The 21,836-nt window shown below is 43.7% G+C and overlaps 1 long non-coding RNA gene across 1 annotated transcript in view; it reads right to left on the reverse strand.

Moving 5' to 3' along the window:
• The window catches only part of LOC138826692 (uncharacterized), a 61,669-nt gene that overhangs the window by 2,167 nt on the left and 37,666 nt on the right, over positions 1–21,836 (reverse strand). The gene's annotated exons all lie outside the window — the stretch shown is intronic.

The raw sequence follows: 21,836 nt of genomic DNA on the forward strand, positions 1-21,836 counted from the left end.
TGCTGTACTATACTTCTAACCCCACACCCTGGCCTGTGCGCTTCCGCTGCAACACTTGCTGAACCATTTCAACATTCTGTCAATGATAGATTATTTACGAAGATCTTCAAAGAAGATGGCCACAAATCTACAGAGTATCACCGTTCATTACTTCAAAGTAGCTTCTGTAGTTGGTGCTGCCACCATTAATATTGGGTGTCGCTTCAAGAAATAATTGATATGTTTAGGAATATTGTATTGATATTGTCTACTTTTTTCCCTCAGGAAACAAGATCTATCTATCTATCTATCTATCTATCTATCTATCTATCTATCTATCTATCTATCTATCTATCTATCTTTGTACTGGCACTGGAACTTGAACTCAGGCCTGGACTCCAGGGCTGGTACTTTACCATTTGAGCCCTAGCTCTACTTCCAGCTTTTTGCTGATTAATTGGAGTCTCATAGACTTTCCTGTCTGGGCTGGTGTTGAATCATAATCCTCAGATCTCAGCCTCATGAGTAGCTAGGATTACAGCACGAGTGTTCAGCTATGAAATAATTTTATCAGGATAATTGCTTAAACTTGAGGGAGGAGAAGTCAACAAAAACATTTCAAGCCACATGTATTAGGTATTTCTTGCACAGGTAGAAAAATATGTTTATCTATAATGGACTCTCCATCATACCATGTATTCTATTGTCTTCCAGCTAATGGCTGGCCCTTTTTAATTGTATCGAATTCTGACCATTTAAATTTCATGTTATTTTCACCTCATTGGCTTCTAGAAATGGATTTAAGAATCAGACTTTAGAGGTTCTTTACCAGTCACAGGAGGCTACTCTTATTTATTAGAAAAGGCTGCAGCAGCACCTTCAATATAACCTGTTAATTTCAAGGGACTTTGAAAACTGGCTGCAGTCCACATCTTTCGCATTAGGAAACATCTGTGCCTTTTGAGATAGAAGGGCTCTTTTTCCTTTTCTTTCCCCCCCTTCTTTACTTTTACTATTATTATTTTTTTGTCTCTAAAAATCATGCAATGCTATTCTTCCAGGTACTTTCACAATACACAGCCCACTTTAGTTGTATATAATGAACATGGTCTCTAGCTGCTCAGTTGGAGACAATGTAATTTTATTTTTATTTTTAGCCCTGACTGAAAGCTTCTTGTAAGATGCACATAGGAAATGTAGGAACCTTGCTGAGCACTGGGTACTGTCCTCTAAGAGGTGCTAGCACTCCTTAGACTCCAACTATTGGTCTTCCCTCTGGCCCTCCCTTCTCTGAAGGCCCTTCCCTTTCCTCCCCTTCTCCCAAGATAATGGTAGGTGGCTGTCTAAGGTAACCCCAAAGCTGAGGGTTTTTTGTTTGTTTGTTTGTTTAAGGCAAGCAGAAACCAAACAGCTAGGGTCAGGCCCCATACCCTTAGAAGACTCCAAGCTATTTCTGCTTCCCCAGTCATCACTCCATTTTCATTCTCTATGCAGCCTGGCAAAGCTAAAGATGGCAAACATGGGTTGGGTGTGCTGCAGCTTTCCTCATTGTGATTTCCATCTAACCACCCCAATGGTTTGTCAAGTGCTTTATAAAGACTGTGTGGGGCTGTTTACAGAGGCTCCTTACTTTAGACAGACCAGGAAGCTTCAGAAAGACAAATAGGCCATTTCATGCCCTGGAAGGATATCTGATTATCCAGGGAACGAGCTGGAAGAGCCAGAGAGAGAACAGAGACCGGTAGAGGAAGGAAGGGGGCAGCCTGGGGGCCTTGAAGTAGTGTGTGTGTGTGTGTGTGTGTGTGTGTGTGTGTGTGTGTGTGTGTGTGTGTGTGTGTGTGTGTGTGTGTGTGTGTGTGTGTGTGTGTGTGTGTGTGTGTGTGTGTGTCACATGGTGCAGTAGGAAGCTTCTGAACAGGAGTCTTTTTTTTTTTTTTTTGAAGACTTTATGTTTTCTTTTTTCTTTTTGCCAGTTGTGGGGCCTGAACTCTGGGCCTGGGCACTGTCCTTCAGCTCTTCAGCTCAAGGTGAGCACTCTACCACTTGAGCCACAGCACCACTTCCGGCTTTTTCTGTTTATGTGGTGCTGAGGAATTGAACCCAGGGCCTCATGCATGCAAGGCAAGCACTCTATCACTGAGCCATATTCCCAGCCCTGGAGCCTTTATCTTAATAGCAATCAGTTGCTGTTTACTAAAGCCTCTTTCTTATACTGTAAAATTAATTTATAGTAGATTCTGGGTAAGTGTATGAATTCAAACGTAATAGTAATCTCAAAAATAATCTCTTTACAGCCTACTGGTGATCAAGTTTCTCAACAGGACACACACACACACACACACACACACTCACACACACAAGCACACACACTTTATGTGCCAGTATCACATGGTACCAGCATTTTACACAATTTAACTTTCCAGTCAATCAGCCATGCCTTTTCCGAACAATATCCTACTTTGAAATCTTGGAAAATTAAAATTCAACATATGATTTGACTCTGTCTTTGAAAACCCAGTGGGTAAAGATGAGGATGATGTGTTTAAGGGGAAATAAGTTGATCACAGCTCATACCCATTTTATAAGAGATAGAGGTGAATGATAGAGAGACTAACATGCCTACGGCCACACAGCAAGTTCATGAAAAGCCACCAAGGCATCTATGAAAAACATTTGTATATATGAATGTCTATCATTACTGAGCCACAGGTATCTGGAGATACAATAACAAATGAATATACAATAGTAATAAATGATGTACAATAATAATGAATGAATCCCCCCTGCACTATCTTAACATCATTGGAGGATAGAATACAGTCTTTCTCCCTCTTGATGACATAGAAATGGAGAAGGACATGAAGAGGCTCTGGTGACACTAAGGGAATCAGCAAGTGGCCCTGATCTATTTGTTTTATACTCTTGTAGGTAAGGGCTGGTTAGACTCATGTGGTTAGATTCATGACTTACATCTTAAGCATATTCCTATGCAAGGAGATGGATTGTGTTGGGGCCATTGTTTGGGTTGTTAATCTGCAAGTAAATTGCAGCTATATGGCGGTCTGGGCACCCTGATGAGTTGTCACTTGGAAAAGAAGGCACAGGTCATAACCTGGGGCCAAGAAGAATCATGGCCACCTTGGAAGGACAAAGCAGGATAATGACCATGGAGGCTAATCCCAGAGCATTTTGTGATGTCCCCTAGGGCTTTTTTCATATCCCAGGACCTTTCAAGGCCTGTGGAGTAGTCATGAGATTATTGATTTTCCCTTTGGTAAATTTCTCTTGGGAACTATTGGTTTCCCTTTGGGAAAGCCTTCAGTACACTGCGAGTTTTCATTCACATAATATTATTATCATGATTAATATGACCCTGGCGGGTCCTGTTGTTCCTTCTTAATCTATTGGGATAGTTATGATACATCATTCATATGATTATACTAACAGTATAATTAAAACTAATACCATAATTAAGAACGAAGAGTTCCTTGTAAACAGGAGGATAAATCCATATTTTAATGGATACTGTGCAGTTGGAAGGAAGTGGATTCTCATTCATTAAAGCACTGCTAATTATTACTAATGTGTTAGTGATGATAAATACCAACCATAAGTAATGATAATGCAAACAATACAAATACAAAACTTATTGAGTGCTTCCTTGATCTCTCAAGTATGTCAAGTGTCTTTCATGTGTTAAATATTTAATCTGAGTCTTAGCCTGTCACAGTTGAAGAACTCAAGGCTGAGTCGCTCCCCTTGAGATACCACAGCCATAAATAAAAAGAACTTGGATTTTAACCCAAGTGCCAAGAGCCCAAGCTCTATGTAGTTAACTTCTATGGCAATTAAGGAATCATGTCAGTTTAATCCACATTTTCTTTTTCAATAATATGTTCTGTCAAGGAAGACAGAAAACCAAGGTCTTTTCCTAGATCCTTTCCTATTTCCTGGCTCCCATCTGGCTCTCATGGAGCTTGAACTCAGGGCCTGGGCCCTGCCCCTGAGATCTTTTGCTCAAGGCTAGTGTTCTACCACTTTGAGCTACAGTACCACTTCCAATTTTCAGGTGGTTAATTGGAAATAAGAGTCTCATGAACCTTCCTACCTGGGCTAGCTCTGAACCACAATCCTCAGATCTCAGCCTACTGCATAGCTAGGATTACAGGCGTGAACTACTGGCACCCTGCTCTCCTGTTCCTCAGTTCTCTGCCCTGTGTATGGACAGGCCTACTGTGTGCTATGACTCCACCAGATGGATATGGGAGAGCTGACAAGTCTTACGGAAATTTAGACTCCTCCCCATGGTGGCATCTTAGTGCAATGGGGCAGTTATGAAGTGGGTGACTGCTCTGGTCCCTGCAGGGCTTGGGGGGTGCTTCTGGGTGTGGAAACATTGGAGAGGTTTATTTTGTTACTCAGTTGCATCTTGGATACCCACACATGAGGGTGCCCACACCTCTCTTTCCATCCTCGTGAACCTTCATGCCAAGGGGCTGGCTATGCCAACAGGAAAATGTCACTGTACGAGCTCAATGTCAAGGTAAACCCACCAGCTCTTCTCCAGCCATATCTCCTCACCCAAACAAAAGACTCTCTACCTGCTGTTGGGGAATGAAGGGGCTGTTGGACTGGAAAAGCATGCGCAATACCAAGACGTCAAACTGCCCTCCCTGCCCTCCCCCAGCTCACAAACATACCCAAGTTCTCCTCATTTATCTATGCAATTAATGGTCATGATTCACACAGTGAGACCGAGGAGGATATCCTTAGGAGAGGATCACAAGGGCTCAATAGCTATGTGCATATGATCATTTAAAATGCTATTTGTTGAAATGAACTCCAGGAAATGGAAATAAGGGGTTTCTTTTTGTTATTGGCTATTGTTTTTTTTTCTTTTATTCTTGTTTGTGTATCTGTCTTTGGAGGGTAAGGGGGAGCACAGAAATAGTGGGACAAAGGGTGAACAGATGCATCAGGGATACTCACTAGACACTATGTTGAAAATGAACTTGTGGAGTGGGGTCACTCATTAGTACTCCTTAGTACTTGTTACCTGACTTAAGTAACTGCAAACCCCTCTGTGCATCACCTTTACAATAACAACAACAAAACAACCTTTACAACCACCACCACCACAACAACAACCAATCAATGGTTATGGTTATAACATTCATGAGTGGATATGTTCCATAAAAATTATTCCCTGTAGGTTGAGCCTCTTGCCTTTTCTGATCCTCTCTGTGGAGCAATCAATAACAGACCATACACAGAGGCCACTGTGCCTCCAGGATTTCTTCTTCGTGGCTTGTCTGCCCAATGTGTCCGATGGCTGTGAATCTACACAGACCTTCCAGAAGATACAGTGTACTGACATTCAGAGAATGACTTTTATCTCTGCAGCAAGTTTTAAATATCAATAAATTGACACTGAGCTAATGAAGTGTGGACTACTAAAAAAAAGCAAACAAACCCCCTAACCACACACAAGAAGAAGGGAAAAGGAGCTGCGTTTGTCATCCTCCCAGAGCAAGTGTTACCATGAGCAGCCTACCTGTTTAAGCCAAAGATATGTTGCTTACTTTTCAATTCCTGAATCTTGCTGCTGCTGCTCCCACCCCCTTTCCTTTGTCCTGAGCTTTGATTTGGCTCTTCCAATTCCACGAGCCTCCTCTATTTTGATTTAGTCTAGCATCGCTAATTATTTCTACTTGCCATTGTTTGCCCTGCCTTCTCTTGCTGTGTTGTTTTCCTTCCTCTGCTCCGTGCTTCTTGTATTTGCTCCAGCACTCTTCTCCTATCTTCATTTTAACTCCACTTTTCTTTCTTTTTTTTAACATGAGCTGGAGCAAGGTGTAAATACATATCATGCTTTTGTCGTTTTTTGTAGCTTTCAGAGAGAAGATCACTACTTAGATCTTTAATCACTACGAATAGTCATTTTAAAAGAACACTCAAAATACTCTCTCAGCTTTCACTTACATCAACACTTTTGTTGTGTGTTCTGCTTCTTGGTCTGGGGTTAGATAAGAGGCATGTATGATTCTTTTGAGCTTTATCATTAAGACATATGTGTGTCTGTCTATCTATCTATCTATCTATCTATCTATCTATCTATCTATCTTGTAAATGACAAATTTAGAAGGGGAAGAGAGGAAGAGAAGAGAGAGAGGAGAGAGGAGAGGAAGAGGAGCAGAGGAGAAAGAGGAAGAGGAGGAGGAGGAGGATGACAAAGAGGAGAGACCCTGAATTTCCTTCTCCCAAGAAACAGGAGGCAATTTGTGCTATTTTCCCATCAGATTTCTCTCACTAGCTGTCTTTCCCAGATATGTTGACCTATTGCTGAAATTCAGGATACCCCATTGTGCTGATGACTGCTGCAGAGAAATAAGGAGAGACACGTTTTGGCTTGCTAACACACACAATTTGGCATCGCTGTCTTTTCTTTCCTCTGGAAACCCTAAAGTGTCCTTTGAACAAATGCAGAAAACCATAGGATTTGCATGCACAGGAAATCAGAGAAATCCAACTCTCCATTTATCCAAGGGACATCAACTCTGTTTCACAGAAGATGGGGAACAGAAAAGAACTTTCTCACGCCCTTCTCTCCTGTTGATCGAGGTGTGATTGTCAGCAGTGAGGCTTGCCAATTTCATTTTCTCAGGCATTTGGCTCGTGTCAGAATTCTCTGAACAGTGTCTCTGCGGGTGGATTGATTATTCTCTCCCCAGAGAGAAGGATGTCGAAGTCCTCCCTGAGAGGGACCCCTGGCAGTGGCCAGATGCCCACACACACCGCACACACAATGCGAGGCTGTGGGTCCTTTGCCCAAAAAGGCTGAGGCTTCCACGTCTGTGGGTTGTAGAGAAAGCACAGGATGGCAGCTGTGATTACAACTGCAGGACATGGCCTGTAAAACACTCAGTAGTTGTATTGTCTTCCCAAGTCTCAGCACAGAATGAGAACTATGGTATTATAGCAGTAATAATGACTCCTGCCACTTACAGAGCATGTGATATGAAGACATGAATGTAGCCCATAGCAACCAGGAAATGGACAGTGATACAATTAGCATGCGATATAATTCCATCTATGTGAGCTCTCTTCTACTGCTCTTTAATCGCTACATTCTCATCCTTCAGTTCCTCTTCTCTCTCTCTCTCCTTCTCCCTCCCTTTCCTTCTCCCTCCTTCTTCTTCCTTGCCTCCTCCCTTTCTCTTCCTCTCCCTCCTGCCTGTCTCTACAAGATCAGAGTTTGAACTCAGGGCTTTGCTCCTGCTAGGCAGGCCTCTACCGCGTGAATCACACTTCGGCCCTCTCATTCCATCTCTTTTCCAGAAAACCAGCAGTCTATTCTTCATTTGTAAGTTCAGTTAAAAAAATTATTGTAAAGGGGATGTGAAGTTACCTAAGTAAGATAATGAGGACATTTCATTTTGAATAGTGTTACCCCTCCCTTATTGTAGTTATTTTTTTCTGTTTACAAATAGTGATGGAAACCATGGACTCAATGAGAAGGTGCTTGTTGGCATACCGAGGGACCATAGAACACCAGTGCTGGCAATGTGTATCCTGGCCAAATTCCCTCCTATCAGGAATGGTGATTCTTGTGTCTCTGTGGGGCAGATGCATTTTCTCAGTAATGGATGAGGGGGCTTTGAACTCAATAGTGACAGGTGAGTTTGTTCCCCCTCCCCCAAGCACAGAGCACTTATGCACTTACGTAACGGAGCTGAATAACAATAAAAGACAATAATATTGAGAGTAGTTCTTTTTTGAAAATATCAAAACAGGATGGAGAATGCTTTTCCTAAGTTTTTCTGCCAGCAATGAAACATATATTGATTTTTTTATCATCAGGAAAGAAAAGGTGATACTTTTTAAATATTGACAGTTTTTGTTAGTATTTCTGACATTTCACACACCAAAAAAGGCTGTTGCTGACGACACTGTATTCAGGATGCTATCCGACAACCCAAGCTTTTCTTCTTGTGGAGAGGGTTTGTGTAAGTTTTTTTTTTACTTCATGAATATTTGTCACTTTGGGAAGGTGTTTCAGGGAAATTTGATGATCTTCTATTTAATAGAAAAGGAATTCTTGACTTCACTCTGTCCCTGGTGAATGTAAACAATTAGAATTGAAGTGCTATTTGCTGAGATCGAAATCTTTGTTTCCCAAGCTTCTGAAATAATATTATTTGAGGAAAGGTTAAAAAGAATTTCAGTAGATAGAATTCTAGCCTTCACTCTCCCATCTTGTAGAGATGAACCACTTTGTTTGCTCTCCTAAGCATGTGACACGGATAGGCAAACGCTGTTGGATTTATTAATGGACCATTAAAAGCAACTTGGGTGACCTTTCTTTGTTTCTTGAGTTTCCATCTTTGAGTAAAAGAGTCATAGTATCTGTACCCATAGTATCTGGCCACAGAAGAGCTCCTTGTGCAAAATCTGTGACCTCTCCCAGAATCCTCTGGGTCTAAGGTTGAAGGTTGAACTTCATGAAGGGCAAGATCCTGGAGGTACAGGGATTATACAGACTGCTCTGTGCCTTCCTAGAGCCTCTCTCTCCTCTCTCTCTCTCTCTCTCTCTCTGTCTCTCTCTCTCTGTCTCTCTCTGTCTCTCTGTCTCTGTCTGTCTGTCTGTCTGTCTCTCTCTCTATCTCCTCTTTCTGCAAGAACAAAGATAAAGTAATTGCATTCTACTATCGGCTCATTCTTTGTACATTTATACCCAAGCATTTTTTAAAAAAAAATCTGTTTTCTTATGAGTTTAATGATTATAAATAGAGAATTCTCCTTCACTAAATATCATATTGGTTTACATGTAGATGTATACAATGTATGGATTTTTACAACTCCATTCCACCAATGGCTCGGTTATGAAATATGATGATTTCTCCGTGTGAGTTTCAAGTTATTCTTTTGAGTTCTCCACATGCATAATAATATTGTTTGTGTTTTCCTGGGTGGGGCATGTCCTTCCTTCCACAGTCTCCTCTGAGGGCTGAGGTGATCTGGGCGTGAGGGCCGAGGATGTCTGGTAGCTGAGTTGCTCTCAGGGAATCTCACTCATTTGATAGGAATACTACCAGTCAAGTTCTTGCAGGTTCTGAAATAATAATTTGAGGAAAGGTTAAGAAGAATTTCCATAGCTAGAATTCTAGTCTTCACCTTCCCACCTTGTAGTGATGAACCTCGTTGTTTGCTTTCATAGCGTGTGGAATGGATGGGCATCGAATGCTAACCCAGGTGGTGACATGAAAGGTCCAGAGCAGAGCCACACCAGGGCTGCCCATCCCCACCACAGACTCTGCACCAACGGCTTCTACGACAGCACATCTGGATCACTTCTGGCCTCCAGACCACAGAACCTGGATCCCACACCTGAGGAACTTCAAACTCCTCTCTCCAGACACTGCAGAATTCTGGTTGCTTCTAGGACCTGCCATGATGGATGTAGCCTGTGACATAAATGGGTAGATAAAATGTGCCATGCTATTAAATGGTGTGTATTTTCTATCCCAGTTAATGGGAACAGATACTCTGACATGAATGTGCTTTAATAACATGGTAAGTGAAAGAAGCTGGGCAAAAAAGACTTCACATGGCCTAACTCTTTTTATGCAAAATCTCTAACCTGTCTGATAGGTAATGGATTAGATGGATCAGACAGATAGATGATTGATATGTACATGCCAGACAGATAGGTAGATGACAGATAAGTGATAGGTGGATTGATAAATAGATGAAAGAAATGTGAGCAGGTTTTGCCTGTGGCTGATTACTTGTAAAACCGGCTTGAGACAACTTTCTGTGGCGGTGAAAATATTCTAAATCTGGGTGTTTTAATGGCCACACATGGCCTAAATTGACAAAACTCTGGATTTTACACGAGACAAATTAGTAAAGCCTTAGAATTTCATGTTGCTTCGCTACCCATTTTGAATCTTTGTTGGACTTTCTGTAGGCCAGAGGCGGCACCTAGTCACCCAGTACCTGGTCTCTAGTTTTTTAGTTCCTCTGGGTGGTGGGTACAGATGCCAATCCTGCCCAAATGCTTGCTGGTGACTACTTGCTGTGGGATGGGTCCATCCACATATTACCAACCTGAATGGGCCATGGAAGCTCACATCGGGTGAGGGCTGTGCAGACATGGCTTGGTGACTGCTTTTATGGTCATTGCAGGACTGGTGCCACTAGCTTTTTTGTTGTTGTTGTCGGTCGTGGGGCTTGAACTCTGGGCCTGGGCGCTGTCCCTCAGCTCTTCAGCTCAAGGCGAGCATTCTACCACTTGAGCCACAGCGCCACTTCCAGTTTTCTGGTCGTTACTTGGACAAACTTTTCAGCCCGGGCTGGCTTTGAACTGGGATCCTCAGATCTCAGCCTCCTGAGTAGCTAGGATGAAAAGCCACTGCCTGGCTTTTCTCTCCTATTTCTCTTTCTCTTTCTGTGTTTTCCACGTTCTCTCTCCTCTTCCTCTCCCCTCCTTCTCTTCCTCCCTCTCTCTGTCTCTGCTCTTTGTCTTTGTCTGTCTGTCTGTCTGTGTCTCTCATTTGCTGTGTAAGACTCCAGGAGTGCCAGGATTATGTACTCAGTCTGTAAGTGATCAAAAATCGTTGATTTCCCTCTTTTCCTCTCCTCATCGTTGGAGGGATGTTTGCCATCTTAAAATTGATTTCCCCAGGAGCTGGGGACGCCGGGTACTGGTCAGGTACGGACCTCTGCAGGGGGGAATAGAATGTGTGCCCTACAAATCCAACATACCGCCGTGTGCTCTGGCATCACCCACCACTCCCGAAGGCTGCCTGGCTGTCCCTAAGTAATGGCTTGTTGGGAATTCTTAATTCACCTCCAGAGTGGTTCTTGTGGAGGAGGGGGGGCTCTTTGCTTCTGTGTCTCTAGACTGGGAAAGCACCCACTCAGGTGGACTCCATTCTCTTAAGATGCCGTACAATCTTCCCACCCCTTCCCTCCAAGCGTCCATCCCCCTCCCCTCCCTAATACGGGATCAAACCCAGCAAGCAGCGCACATGGCCAGACAGGCTGCCCTCTTAGCTTGGGGACACATGGTCAACAAATGATTCCATCTTCCTCTTCCGGTTATGACAAACCTCTAGGTTCTTCCTCCCCACATGTCCCTCCCTAGGTCAGAGCACAAATCCGAACTCACAGATCCGCACAGAAATAAAGGCTACCAGGCCAGGCCAGGCCAGGAAGGACAGTTATTCCCTTCAGACTTCACCAAGCTCAACTCTATGCTTGCTCTCTCATTCCACCCTTCTGCTCCTCCTCAGAATGCATCTGCTGGCATACAAAACGAAGCCATTTTCCAGAATTCAAGATCAACACTGCCTCTTTGTTCTTCTAGATAAATTCAATCTGGCCACTCCCAAACTAAAAACGTCAATATTGCATGATGATGATGATGATGATGAGTGAGTTCTTGTGATTTCAAAGGCCTCCAGATTCTAGGTATAATTCCTGTGGGTATAATGGAGCCAGTCAGCACCGAAGGATTAGAGAAGAAGAGTATGCATAGCAGGAGTTCAAAGTCACCGGCTGCCAGTTTACCAACGTCTGCATGGATGGTCTGATGTCTCCAACGATTCCTGTTCATTCAGACAGCTAGGAAAATTCATACGAGCAGTCACGAGAATTACAACGTCCACAGGTATAAGTAGTTACGAATGAGCCACACCTGCCGACTCAGAGAGCTTCTTAGGGAAGACAGACAGAGGTTTGCTGCACTTCAAGTAGAGCAGAGTCCCTTCGATCATTTTCATGCAAATCCCCAACAGCTGGCAGAAGCCTGCCTTAGGTTGTCCCATATTTTCTTTTCGCAGTGCATAGGGAACTACTTACTTGTGTAGAAATAATACTTGCCCTTTGATGCTTTCCCCCTCGTTAACACTGGAAACAATTGTGGATGGTAATTTTGTTTTTTAAATAGCTATTTTCCCTATGACTCCTCCCCCTCCTCCCCCACCCTCAGGAGAAATAATTCCTTTAGACAAGCAAACAATGCAATGAACATGTAGATTTGTGTGGCAGAGTGGTGCAAAGTCACCTTTTCCCCCAGGCAGTCCATCTTGAATGTCATCAGAGGAAACAAGAAGTGGCAAAGCAGCTGTCCCTTTCTCTGCCGGCCCCTCAGATTTCGAGAGAATCATATTTAATTGTGTTCTGACTCAACGGAAGCAGGTATGAAGTTGCACTTAGGAGTCTTCTTGTTTTGTTTTGTTTTTAAGCCTTATTTTTGGTTGATGAACAGTTAATTGCACACACTTACGGGTTACAGAGGGTATTTCCACACACTGTGGGTGGAGCAGAGCACAGCTATCAGCAAATCCGTCATCTCAGGTATTTCTCTGTGGTGAGCCAGTGGTTCATGCCTGTAATCCTAGCTATGCAGGAGGCTGAGAAATGAGGATTGTGGTTTGAAGTCAGCCTGGGAAGAAAAGTTCCCATGAGACTCTTATCTCCAATTAATCACTCAAAAACTGGATGTGGTGCTGTGGCTCAAAGTGGTAGAGCACTAGCCTTGAACACAAAGAGGCTCAGGACAGCACCCAGGCCCTGAGTTCAAGCTCCACAGTGGGAAAAACAATCCTGTCTAGTATTGACCAGAACCCTCTAAATATGACAAATAGGCAACTTGCTCATTGTTAATTTGTACTTCACTTAAAGAACTTTACAGTACATGAACTAATGACCTTTGAAGTCTCTCTATAAGGTAATTAAGAATAGTTCCTGCCTGGTACCAGTGGCTCATGCCTGTAATCCTAGCTACACTAGGAGGCTGATCTGAAGATCACGGTTCAAAGACAGCTCATGCAGTAAAGTCTGAGAAACTCTTATCTCCAATTAACTACCCCCAAATGCTGGAAGTGGAGCTGTGGCTCAAGCGACAGAGCACTAGCCATGAGCAGAAAAAGCTCAGAGACAGCATCCAGGCCCTGAGTTCAAGCCCCAGAACTAGCACAGAGAGAGAGGAGGGAGGGAGGAAGGGACAGGGAGAGGGAGAAACATCAGAACCAGGCAGTCATTTTAGGGAATCTTGTGTGGACATTAAAATGTCCCCTAATTTTAGTTTTCGTAATGAAGGAAGTATGGGCATCCTTGTTTAAACCAGAATTTAAAATCAGAGAGGGGCTGCAGAATGGCAAAGTGGCAGGGACCAGAGGAGATGTGAACTCGGTCTGGGGGGACGTGGCTTGGCCTGAGGCCACAGAAACTCAGCGGCATCCCTGGCTTTGTAACAGCCTGACGCAGGCCTGTGTGACCGCACAGGAAGGTCAGGACTCCTCCAAGGAGACTTTCTGCAAAGGTGAGCAGAAGCAGTCACCTGAGGGCCTGTGAGATTCCCACATAGGAGCTGGGTAGGTGATCTTTTGCTCACATAGGTAGCTGCTGGTCTCAAAACTGAACACTAGATGGCAGAAAACACCCACATAGCGGATACCATGCACCTGCTGCGGGGAATCTGGCGCTCTGAGCATCTCTCAGGACGGAGGCTCATCTGCCTGGTGAATAGCGAGCATCGAGGGATCATCGAGGTGCCAGCCCACTCCACGTAAATCCTCCAGATCTGTGCCTCTCCCAAGAGCCCTTTCACTTAATCTCATTCTTCTCTTTATTGGAACCAATTAGGAGGAACTCATCTACCTTGAAAACTATTTTATAAAAGGCTTGAATGACAATTAGGTATTCCATGTATCTTACGATTTTATGATTTCACATGTTTCATTAGAATTCCTGTTTCCTATTAGAAATTTTTTTGGGATCACAGTGGAGATTATTTGACAACCTCAAACTATAAATCTCTCTCTAATGGAATATATGTTCCATTAGAAAAAAATATATATACTCTAAGTGTTCAAGAATATATATTCTATGTATTCTATATTTTCTCTATATATTCTATTCCATAGGTTATATATTCTAATGGAATATATTTTATTTATTCTAGTATAGGAAACATATGGAATATATATATGTATATATGAATATATATGACAAAGGAGAATTCTGCCTCAGGAATCCAATCATGAAGGGCAGCAAGGTCTAAGTCCTCCTCTCTTATTAACAGCTGGCCCCTTCATCCAGACACTACGCTAAGTCCTTTGTATGGCTACCTTTATCTAATTATCACAACAATCATGTAGTATGCTAGATTTTTTGAATCTGATAGGGGAGTAGACAGAGGTCAGAGAATTCAAGGAACACACTCAAGGTCAGGTAGTTAGGAGAACGTACAGGACTAATGACTTTCATTTATTTGTGTGACATGGAATTAACACCATGATGACAGCAAGGCTGGGCTGCGTGCATTCACACGAGACGTGATTACTCTCTCGACCCAGTGGCCCAGGGTCTGGCATCTCGTTAGTAGCCCGCTGGGGAGACCAGCTATGGGAAGCCCTCAGTCAGGCTGCCCTGAGTCAATGTTTCAGGAAATACTGTGACAAGAGGTAGGCCAAGATGAACAGTGTATTTCGAAGCAGGATTGTCCTGGCGACTCTGGGTGACAGGGTCCAATGGTTGGGTAACCACATGATACACCCCAGTGCTTCAGGGAACCAGCTCACCTCTGACCCCTGACCCCTGCCTGGGCAAGACACTACTCAAATTCTTCTCAGCAGCTGTGTGTCTGGTGGCATACCTCCATGCCCAGTAGCTTTCGGCCATAGCTCAGCTCACTTGGAACACAATGAACCTGTCTATTGTGTGCTGTGTGGTCTCAGCCTCTCTGTCACCAGTCCATATCCTAAACCTCGCCCTAGGGTTATGATTCCTGCACAACTCTAGAACTGATTCTAGGCAGCTCCTCAAGAGATGGCCAGGACGTCCATTTACCTTATGGTAGACAGGGTGGTAGAGTTTGGGGACAGGAAGGGCTTAACATCATTTGCTCTTATTTTTCTCCCTCCCCCTTCAACTCCTCTCTCTGTGTATTTTCATTACTCTAGTTGCTCGATCACAATTCTTGGCTCCCCGCAGCTCCGCACGCTTCTCTGTCATTTGTTCTGTCTGCCACAGGATGGAATTTACACACTGTCATACAAGGACCTTCATATTGCTTTGTCTTAGGCCATCACATAGTGTAGAGGTTTCTGTGCTTTTTGTTTGGTTTTGTTTTGATTTTCCCCCTTCACAATGGGGCAGTTTTTGGTGACTTTTAGATAAGGTTCTCCCTGTTCTTGTATTACAACCTGTTAATTTCAAGGGGCTTTTAAAGTGAGCTGTTATTCAACATTGTCAGCGTTGGGAAGAAATCTGTGTCTTTTGAGATAGAAGGCTTGTTCTTTTTTTCTTTTTTTTCCCCCTTTTCTTTTTGTTCTTGTTCCTTTTAACTTCTGTTTTGCTTTACTTTTCCTCTGACTATCGGAATGCTATTTTTCCAGGTGTCACACTGCTCTTTGACAACATAGAGACTGCTTTAGTTGCTTTTTAATGAACATTATCTCCAGCTGCTCAGCTGTGAGAACTTTTAAACTGTTTTTAAAAATTATTTTTAGGAGTGATCAAAAGTGGCTCTGAATGCCAGTGTGAATTACCTGAGACGTCTGAGCACCTGGGACTCTGTCCTGCAGGGGGCGCAAGCACACCTCATTTCTCTCAGCCAGTGAGCAGGTGCATGTCAGGTAAACCAAGGCTCTGGACCCCACATTCTTGTTCTTACTGCCCTTTCACCTTTGCATCATCCCCCATCCCCACCCTCCCCGTGTAGGAGGGTAACCCGCGACACAAACTTGAGGGTTTATAAAGCTACCCAAGGGAAGGAGGGAGGGAGAGTGATGGAGAGAAGGTAGGAGAGTGGGAAAGGAAGATGAGAGGGGAAGGAGAGGGAGGGAAGAGGAAAGGAAAAGGAGAGAAGGGGAAGGAAGGGGAGGGGAAGAGAAAGGAAAGAGTGGGTGGCGACCCCGTCATTTGAGAGTGGGGTCTGAAGAATGACCCGTCTGCAGAAGCATGGTGGTCATGAGTACCCGACTGTTTTTATTTTCCATCAATGCAGGATGGGAATCTGACCCCACAGATGGGTGTGGCGGCATCCCTCCTCTTCTCTCCTTTTGGAATAGTTGGAGCAGCGTCGGTTGGAGGAGTCCTTCTTCAAAGGTCTGGTAGAAAATCCAGCAGTGAATCCTCCCAGTCATGGGCTTTTCTTATGTATTAATTAATTCATTTTTTAATTATACCGCTGACAAATCAGCAACTAAGGCAGGTGCACTGCAGTTCCTATTCCTAGGGGAATAAGGGAGAGTACTGCTGCTAAGGGAAGAGCAGATGCCATACAAACAAGCCCAGGAAGTTCTGAAATAGAAGCAGAGAGGCACACTGTGATGTTGGAGGTGGAGGTTTGGAGAGAAAGTACTGATTGGAACCCTCAGGAAGACCTTCTGTTTAAAAAAACATGAAGAAGTTATTGTGAAGGGATTCTCCCAGTTCTTACTGAGAGAACGCAGGCTGACTTACATTCCACCGGATGTTGACACTATGCCTCTATCCTGGGACTGGAGAGATGTGCGGTGACCTTATTTACGCCATCCTCCTTGGTACATCTTTTGTTGTTGTTGTTGGTTATGGGGTCTGAACTCTGGGCCTGGGCGCTGTCCCTCAGCTCTTCAGCTCAAGGTGAGCACTCTACCACTTGAGCCACAGCGCCACTTCCTGCTTTTTCTGCTTATGTGGTGCTGAGGAATCGAACCCAGGGCCTCATGCATGCAAGGCAAGCACTCTGCCACTGAGTCATCTTCCCAGCGCATTGGTGCATCATTGATTTAAAAAAAGATACAGATTCCCAGGTGATTGGCTGGTTAGCCTGAGAGTTCTGTGGCTTACGAACACGATTGTTACATATAAAATGTATTATATATAAAACATAGAGGTTATTTAGTACAATGCCACCTGAGATTTGGGAAATCCTCTAGGAATATAATGGTTTTTTTCCCTCCTCTCATAGGATTTCTTTTTACAGAATTGTTGGAAGGATTGATTTTAAAAGTGTCAACGTGGTAATGTTTCCCAAATGTCCTGTGGTAGCTTGGTTGGTCACAGGTTGGAATGGTTTTCTTTCATTGATTTCCACCGCCATTGACAGAAAATCCACAAGAAGTACTGGGTAACACAGTACAAGTCACGGGTTGCATACCGAAGGGGGGAATGTGGTATTGGCTGGTGACTCAGACCATGCGCCTTTCCCATTCCTGTAGGAAAGCACCCACACACATAGATTCATGTGGCTTATGAGGACACGTCGGAAAGCTGTTCCATACAATTATAACAGTGGCGTCAGAGCCACTGTAACTGGAGGGCAACGTGAGGCTCCTGTGTCTAGGCTGGTCCAGGGATGACGAACCTCTGGCTTGTGGGCTTGTTAAGGCCCATTACACAATTTGGTGCATGGCGGGACAGGTAGCAATTGTCCTCACTGGCTCTCATCAGCTGCCCGTGTGCGGCCCATGAGTCTGCATCAGTCATTCTGTCTGGCCTGCCTGTGGGTGATAGTATAATAGCCAAATGGCCTTTGCCAGAGCAATGTTTCTCCACACTGGGAGCAGATCTGTGGTGCTGCTGGTTATAGAAATGCAATCACATACAGTAGATAAAACCTGATGATCGTAATAAATAAGTGTTAGGGATGTACACATCCACCATATAATACGTTTCTGTCGTTATTTTAGAGTATATTCCTGCACATGCACGCACACACACATGCACGTACACGTTTCTATGAAACAATAAGCTGTGTACCATCAGTAATGCCTTGAACATCTCCAGTTAACCATGTCCCTAGATGGCATCATTTAACGTTATGCTTCATCTTTTGGTTAGTGTATTCTAGCTTTACAACGTCAAGGGTTTCATGATGACATTTCCATACGAGCATATGACGTGCCTGATCCGACTCAGTCTTTCTATTGCTCTTTGTTATCTTCCTTCTCTCTTTCTCCCTTTCTCTTTTCACATTCCTAATATTTCTCTCTTCTAAATTGTTGTTGTTGTTGTTGTTGTTATTATTAATTCCATCATGGGGTTGAACTCAAGGCCTGTGCACTGTCCCTGAGCTGTTTTGCTCAAGGCTAGTGCTCTACCACTTAGAGCCACAGCACCACTTCTGGTTTTCAGGTGGATAATTGGAGATAAGAGTCTCATGGATCTTTTTCCACCTGGGCTGGCTTCAAATTGTGATCCTCAGCTCTCAGCCTCCCGAGTAGCTAAGATTCAGGAGTGAGCCACCAGTGCCTGGCTCCCTCTCTCTATTTTTTTTGTTCGGTTGTGGGGCCTGACCTCTGGGCCTGGGCGCTGTCCCTCAGATCTTCAGCTCAAGGCTAGCGCTCTACCACTTGAGTGTCAGTCCCACTTCAGGCTTTTTCTGCTTATGTGGTGCTGAGGAATTGAACCCAGGGCCTCATGCATGCAAAGCAAGCACTCTACCACTGAGCCACCTTCCCTGCCTGCCCCTCCCCCACCATGACTTTTTAATGTCCTTTTTCTCTCCCAGAGATTCTACCTGTGAAAGAAAATATGTGCTGCTTGTCAGCATGAGACTGGCTTATTTCACTTCACACGGTGCTATCCAGTGCCATCCACTTGCCTGCAAATAGCATAATTTTATTGTTCCTTATCACTGTATAATTTCAGTGTGCTGCAATTAAAAAAATGTACTCATCAGTTGATGGGCATGCATAACTTGGATGTGACAATAGAGGCGTGTACACACGGCCACTGCGTGCTGACTTTGACTCTTTTGGTTATTTACCCAGAAGTGACTCAGCTGCATCATGTTGAAATTCTATTTTCCATTTTTTTCCCCAAGGAATCTCCATGCTGACTTTCATACTGCTGGAGCTAATTTACATCCCACCAACAGTGCGTCTTCACTTACATTTGGGGAGAACGTGTCTGAAGTGTGTTGTGGGTGTGTATGGAAATAGCATAATGAAGGATTGGTTGTGTTTGTTTTTTTAATGCTAGACATTTTGACTTTAGTGAGATTCTGACTTCATTGACCTATTGGTGCTCAACACTTTTCGTGTATATATATTTTTCCATTTGAACTTCTTCACTTGAAAACTGTCGATTTCTCTATGTTGATGAGATTATTTCCTCTTTGGGTGTTTATTTTTTGAGTTCTTTATATATTTGTTAGATTAATAGCAGGCAAAGTTTCCCCATCCATTCTGTAGCTTTTTTATTTTCATGCAACCTCATTTGGCAACTCTTAACTCTTCTTTGCTGAGCTCTGAGAGGCCTATTGAGAATGGCATTACCTATGCCCAGATTTTCAAAGTGCTTCCACTATCTCTTCCTCTAGGACTTTCCAAGTTGAAGTCTTAAGATCTTTGATCTACTTTGAATGAACTTTTAAACAGGGTAAACGGTATCAATCCAGCAGAGGCCTCCCGATGGTCATCAGCCTTAGTCAGGGCTGGCTGCCTGTCTTCATGATTGTTCCTCCTCCAGAAGAGCCCCAAATGATCACATTATTATCTGTAAAGTCTTTGGGATTCTACTAAGCTCTGCTCTGGTCTCATACTTAGGTTACTGGCTAACTGACTTCTCAGCGGGGGCTCGTGGTTTTCTCCCAAGTTCAGTGGTTGGTTATCAGCTCTGAGTGCGTGTCCTCAGCTTTCCTCCCTCCTCAAGGAAGCAAGACCAACTCTTGCTCTTCCCATACACCGAGCCTCTCTAGCTTCATCCGTGTGTGCTTTTTAAAGTGCTCTCGCGTGATCCCGCGTGGACAACCCTGTATGATTGAGATGTTTTGGCTAGCCAAATCCAAAGTCACCTTCCTATTTTAAGATCAACTCATTAATAACTGAATTACACTTGCAAAAATGCCCTTGGCTATTAGCCTGTCATAGTCCCATCATGTTCATGGTTTGGAGGATTGGAGAAGGACGTCCCCAGCGGCAATGTGAAATTCTGCTAAATACAGAGGTGGACATGGGGGAACGGAGCCAGAGAGCTGGCCTTGCAGTCAGTTCCTCAGTGCTGCACTATCAGGCTGAAAAGTCCATTCCCCACCCCCCTTCTTCCCTATCTCCCTTGCTAGCTCTTTCTCCTGCCGGCCCATATTTTTGATGCCCAACTTTATTTGTGTATTCTACAGCCTATTCACGAAGACTTTACCATTTAAACACTAGCTCCAATGCCATCTGGAACATTCTCAGTTGCTAGTTTACATTTATAGGTGTCAGATGGAGGCTGGTCCAGCCCATCTTTTCAGGCTGCAGGGAGATGCCCCGCCTTTTGTATGACGTGAGCACCCCATCGGCCAATCAGAAGAGGCTGGAGGAAACAGATGGAGTCACGGTGGGTTAGACAATGCTCAGCCAATTTTCCTCAGCTCCAAATTCTAACTCCTCTGGGTAAACTGCTTTCTTTATTGAGCTCATATTCCTCATCTATAAAATACAGATAACAGGATCTGCTTCATAGAGTCATTGTGATTGAAAACAACAACAGAAGTGCAGGAGAGAGACCTCATTCTGGTTTGGAGCACAAGAAAGGTACATTAAATGCCAGCCTTCATTATGAACATGTCTTAACCTATCCCCCTGTCCCCGCCTGTAATCCACGATTGTAGAAAAGGAGTTGGAGTGGACTTGAAAGCCTAAGGATTGGACAACCAACATTTTCCATACAATATCCCAAATGGATCCTTCTCATGGGCAGCTGCTGGAAAATTATATGGAATCAGAAGTGCTTGGTATTGGAGATGAAAAAAATGAAAAACGCACCTGTGACACTGACACTATTAGGACATAACCACAAAACTTAATGTCCTGTGGTTATGTCAAGTGTTTGGTCAGGAGTCAGGAGCGAGTGTAGCTCCTTTGAGAAGAGATTCATCCTGGGTAAAGAGCAAGACAATCGCTGGTGAAGGAGTGAGCGTCTAGCTTTAGATTGGTTAGGTTAGGTTAAGAGGAGGAACCTGTAGGCAAAGGAGATCCTGGAGGAAATGCATACTCAGCTGTCTCCTGCCGGATGGGACAGTGCAGGGCACAGGGGAAGGGTCTCTGGATCTAGAGGCCTCAGGAAGCAGGACTAGAGAGAATGTGCCCCACCCACTGCATCTGTGCAGAGGATGAAGGCTTCCTTCTGAAGGCTTCAGTCTGATGCCCAGGTGGTACTGGGATGCTGCCTATCCCTGACCTTTTTTGCTGAAAGTTTACAGCTCTATCACTTGAGCCACAGCGCTCCACTTCTGGCTTTTTGCTAGTTAATCAGAGATAAGAGTCTTACTGACTTTCCTGCCTGGGTTGTCTTTAACTACAATCCTCAGATCTCAGCCTCCTGAGTAGTTAAGATTTACAGGTATCAGCTATCAGTGCTCGGCTTCTTTAATTCTTACTTCATATAAAAAGTCAGGTTAAACCCAAGCAGCGGGGAATGTTTATTGAAAGCTAAGTGTTTAAAGATGATATTTAAAAAATCATAAAACAGAAAGCTAAGTTTTCATTTTATTTTTTACTATAAATATTTTTCCTGAAACAGTCACAGTAGCTAAGATGCAAGAAAGTTCTCATGGAATCAACGAGGATCTGAACTTAAGATACTGGTAGATTGTCAACCCTTGATTTGCTATTTCTTAGCTGGGATACCTTCGCCAGATAACTTAAGTGTTTTTTGGATTTTGGCATCCTCATATGTAAAATTGCAAATTCAAAAAGAAAAAAAACATCCTAGTTTAGTGTTTAAAACTTAGTATACAACCAATAAATAATTTTTTGGGGGGAGGTAAATAAATCTGATTTAGCCCTTTGGTTACAATATCAAGATACATCAGTGACTTGTCTAGCAAGTCACTTTTGGATATAGAGTTCATGAAGGAATTGCACATTGCTCAG

This window comes from Dipodomys merriami, unplaced genomic scaffold (genome assembly GCF_024711535.1).
Source record: "Dipodomys merriami isolate MVZ:Mamm:240054 unplaced genomic scaffold, mDipMer1.0.p SCAF_148, whole genome shotgun sequence".
Classification (NCBI taxonomy): domain Eukaryota; kingdom Metazoa; phylum Chordata; class Mammalia; order Rodentia; family Heteromyidae; genus Dipodomys; species Dipodomys merriami.